We start from the raw sequence: 5108 nt of genomic DNA on the forward strand, positions 1-5108 counted from the left end.
CATTGATCTTGGCCACCATTTTGGTGGGACCATGATGTCCTCCATAAGGTGAAGTGTGGCAACTAGTGAGAATGCCGTGAACCTCCCATTCGGGAACACACCTGCGAAATAATCCATCTGCACACTCACGAAACAAAAAAGGATCATCCCAAAAATAATGCTTAACATCAGAAAGGAATTTATTTTTTTGTTGGTAGGACAAGTCAGGAGGTAGAGTTCCACCCACTAAATAATTAGCAAAATCAGCATACCAAGGGTGTTGCTCTACAATTGCATACAAGTGGTCATCAGGGAATGAGTCATCTATAGGAAGAGAATCCTTACCCTCATCATACCTGATACGTGATAAGTGGTCTGCCACAACGTTCTTTGCACCTTTCTTATCCTTTACCTCCACAGCAAAATCCTGGAGCAAGAGAACCCAACAGAGTAGCCTAGGCTTTGATTCTGCCTTGGCTATTGAGTACTTCAAAGCTGCATGGTCAGTAAAAACAATAAATTTAGAACCAACTAGGTATGATCTAAATTTTTCTAAAGCATAAATCACAGCAAGAAACTCCTTCTCCGTGGTGGCATAGTTGACTTGAGCTTCATCCAAAGTTTTACTTGCATAATAAATAGCATGCAAAACTTTGTTCTTTCTTTGTCCAAATGCAAAATCACTCACATCACACATAATCTCGAAAGGAAGATTCCAACCGGGTGCACATATGATGGGTGCCGATATCAAAGCCTGCTTTAACCTGTGAAAAGCCTCAAGACACTCGTCAGTAAAATCAAAAGGGGCATCCTTGAGTAAAAGCTGAGTTAGTGGTTTAGCAGTTTTAGAAAAATCTTTGATAAAGCGACGATAAAACCCCGCATGACCTAAGAAACTTCTAACCCCCTTAACATTAACAGGAGGAGGCAAATGCTCAATCACAGAAATCTTAGCTTTATCTACCTGTATACCCTTATCAGATACAATATGACCAAGAACTACTCCCACTGTCACCATAAAGTGACACTTCTCCCAATTTAAAACCAAGTTGCATTCTTCATATCTTTTTAAAATTTTAGTGAGATTTACTAGGCATGCATCAAATGAAGACCCATACACACTAAAATCATCCATAAAGACTTCCATGATAGACTCTATGAAATAAGAAAAAAATACTCACCATGCAACGTTGAAAGGTAGCAGGGGTATTACATAAACCAAAGGGCATTCTACGATATGCAAAAGTGCCATAAGGGCATGTAAATGTAGTCTTTTCCTGATCTTCAGGGTGAATTGGAATTTGGAAAAATCCCGAATACCCATCCAAATAACAAAAGAATTTATGATTAGCTAACCTCTCAAGCATTTGATCAATAAAAGGGAGGGGGAAGTGGTCCTTTTTAGTGGCGATATTTAATTTACGATAATCAATGCACATACGCCACCCTGTAACAGTTCTAGTGGGAATCAATTCATTTTTATCATTTTTAATCATAGTTATCCCACCCTTTTTAGGAACCACCTGAACAAGACTTACCCATTTTAAGTCAGAAATAGGATAGATAATACTTGCATCAAGTAATTTCATCACCTCTTTCTTGACTACTTCTTGCATATTAGGATTCAACCTCCTTTGGGGTTGAATACATGGCTTGTAGTTGTCCTCTAAATGTATCATGTGCATACAAAAATCAGGTCTAATACCCTTGAGATCATCAATACTGTACCCAATTGCCCTTTTTTGGGTTCGAAGAACCTCTAGAAGTTGGGAAGTTTGTAGGTCATCAAGTGCAGTACTAATGATCACAGCGTATAGTTCATGCTCATCAAGAAAAACATATTTCAAATGAGAAGGGAGAAGTTTTAGTTCAGGCTTCTTGACCTCTGCAGGTTTTGATTCTTGAACTAATTTCACTACCTTCATGGTCTCTTTAGGATCAAGCTCTTTTATTGAAAGAGCTTTTTCAATAACAGCCACCTCATTACTCCAGATGCTTGCATCACCTGCAGATAAATCTCCACAAAGAACTTCCTCCAAGGGATCTCTTGCAAGAACCCGTGCTAAGCTTTCTTCACAAATATCATCCATTATATCAATGACATCAATTAAACAACGGTTTTCTTCTAGCATAGGTCCTTTTAAAACCTTCCCTAAATTAAAAGTGATATTATCATCTCCTATAGAAAGGGTTAGTTTTTCATTTTTAACATTAATAATGGCTCCTACAGTATGGAGAAAAGGCCTACCTAATATAATGGGAATTTGTGTATCCTCAGCCATGTCTAACACAACAAAATCAACTGGGATAAAAAATTTACCAACTCTGACAGGGACATCCTCTAAAATACCTAAGGGGTATTTAATAGAACGGTCTGCCATCTATAAAGTAATGTTAGTAACTTTCAAATCACCCATATTAAGCTTGGCACACACAGACGATGGCATAACACTGACACTAGCACCCAAATCACATAATGCTTTATCAATGAAGACATTACCAATATGACAAGGGATAGAAAAACTACCAGGATCCTTTAATTTAGGAGGGGATTTATTTTTCTATAAATCACTACATTCCTCTGTAAAAGATACATTTTCTACCTCATCAATGGCCCTTTTCCTAGTCAAAATATTTTTCATAAATTTTTCATATGCAGGAACCTGAGTGATTAAATCAGTGAAATGAACTGTTACCTGCAAGTTTTTCACAACCTCCAAAAACTTACCAAATTGCTTATCAAACTTACTCTTTAAATGTCTATTGGGGAATGGTAGTTTGATAACTGGGATTTGTACATCTCCACCCTTGTCTTGAGATTTACCCTATAAAGAAACATTGGAAGGGTTAGTTCTTTTTGTAGCCCTGCAGGGTTAGTAAGATTAGCATTTGGTACAAGGGAATCATGATTAGCAACAGGTCCATCATCCTTAGGCATAGGAGGCCCATCATAATGTGAACCACTCCTTAGAGTGATTGCATTAGCATGATCTGTAGGATGGATTGGTTGTAATGGTAAAGCTCCCTGCTGACGGGTTTGTAGGGTAGATGAAATCTGCACAATTTGATTGTCCATGATTTTATTGTGAGCTATAATCGAATCAATTTGTGCATCCTTACTCTCCATGTGCTTTTGCATGCTTGAAAGCATTGCTCTAATTTCTGACATAGCAGGGTCAAAAGATGAGGAGGATTGTGACTGGTTTTTCTGGCCAGAGTTAGGATGGTAATATTTTTGCTGTGGTGGTGGTTGATGTTGTGTTTGTTATGGAGGTGGAGGGTTTTGTACATTGGTACTCCGGTAGGAAAGATATGGGTGGTTCCGGAGGCCAGGATTATAAGAGTTGGAGTATGGGTTATTTTGCCTATAGGATTGGAAGGCATTAACTTGCTCTATGGAACTCCTACAATCTTTCTCCTAATGTCCTACAAATCAACAATTTTCACAAAAAGCCTCATTGTTAGCAACAGCAAAAACATTAGCTACAGAGTTAGGAACAACAGTAAGATTATCTAGTTTCTGACAAATAGATGTTAACTTAGCCTGCAAAAAGGATACAGAATCGACATTATGTTTTCCTTTGTTAGCAAACCCTCTCGGATTCCCATATTGGGAATTGTGAATTGCCATGTCTTCGATAACCTGACCTGCATTTTCAACATTAAGATTTATGAATCTCTCACTAGCTGCAGAATCTAGAATTGATCTAGATGAATTTCCAAGTCCATTGTAAATGGCTTGGATCAACTGCCATTGTGCCAGATTATGGTGGGGGCATTCTCTCTGTAGATCCATGAATCTTTCCCAAGCTTCATATAGAGTTTCATCTGGCTCTTGGGCAAAGTTCTGAATAGAACTCCTTAGTAAAGTTGTTCTCTCTACAAGGTAATATTTATTATAAAAATTCAAAGCAAGAGTTTCCCAGTCAGTAATACCAAGTGCAGTTCTATTCAAATCATTAAACCATAATTTAGCTTTTCCACCTAAAGAAAAGGGAAAAAGAATCTCCCTGATTTGGTCTTGCGTGACCCTAGCTTACATAATAGTGTTGCAATATTGGCAGAAATCTGCAATGTGAAGATTAGGATCTTCACCCTTAGCTCCACTGAATTGCTTCCTCTCTATCATCGTGATAAATTGGGGTTTGTTTTCAAATTACACTCCATCAAGGGCCGGAGTAGGAGTAAGGTGTGGAAAATCCGTCTGGGACGGCTGCGAATAATCTCTAAGCTTCTTAGGTGCTGTCATCTCTGATTCTGAATCTGAAGGAACTTCTAAATCACTAGAATTAGTTGGAGGGTCTCTGTGATTATCGTTATCCCCAGAACCCGCCAAGATTTGCATTTAAAGATTCTTTTGTCTATGGAAAGAGCGCTCGATCTTAGGATCGAATGGAATATAACCTGATCTGGAACACCTGGGCATAAACAAAGAACTAAAAGAAAAATATGAGAATTGCCTCAAAGAACTAACGTTCTCCGAGAGAAGAGGGAATAATCTAGACTACAAAAAACAATCAGAAATAAAAATAAAACCGTTTCCCCGGCAACGGCGCCAAATTTTGACAGGTTTAGTCGTATCACCTAATAAAAAATAATTCCTAAGTCCACTAACTATGTAGATAGGGAAGAAGCGTCGAACCACAGGGAAACAAGTCAATTTATTCCTAATTAATTAAGAGTAATCTAAATTATTAAGTAACCAAAATTGTTGTTAATTAAAGGAACTATACTACGAAGAATAAAAGCAGGGAGAAATAAAAGTAGGAGGAAATCAATGAATAAAAGACCTAGGGCATAGGTTCACCAATAAACAATATTCAAGGGTAAAACATAACAATCAATCATCAATGCATCAATTAATCAGATCATAAAGGGCTTTCGCTACGTATTACAATCACAGAGTTAATTTACCGGTATTAATCTCATCTCTCGAATCTCGACTTAACCATTTATAAATTACTCCGCCTATTGAAACTAAGACTAAACATCAATTCTCATCTCTCGAATCTCGAATCAATATTGCATAACTCATACAATTAAACCAGGTTTAATCTAATTGCATAGCATTAAATAAATCAATACGAAATTAATCAAGCATTGACAATCAATAATAGCAAATTACCCCT

The 5108-nt window shown here is 37.4% G+C and overlaps 1 non-coding gene across 1 annotated transcript; it reads left to right on the forward strand.

Annotated features, from left to right (window-relative positions):
* The first annotated feature begins 3740 nt into the window (after nt 1–3740).
* LOC145580504 (small nucleolar RNA R71) lies at nt 3741–3851 on the forward strand. The gene has a single exon (XR_014099529.1). It is a non-coding gene; the product is annotated as a small nucleolar RNA R71 (small nucleolar RNA).
* Nucleotides 3852–5108: the final 1257 nt, after the last annotated feature.

Source organism: Chenopodium album, chromosome 14, assembly GCF_948465745.1.
Source record: "Chenopodium album chromosome 14, dcCheAlbu1.1, whole genome shotgun sequence".
Lineage (NCBI taxonomy): Eukaryota > Viridiplantae > Streptophyta > Magnoliopsida > Caryophyllales > Amaranthaceae > Chenopodium > Chenopodium album.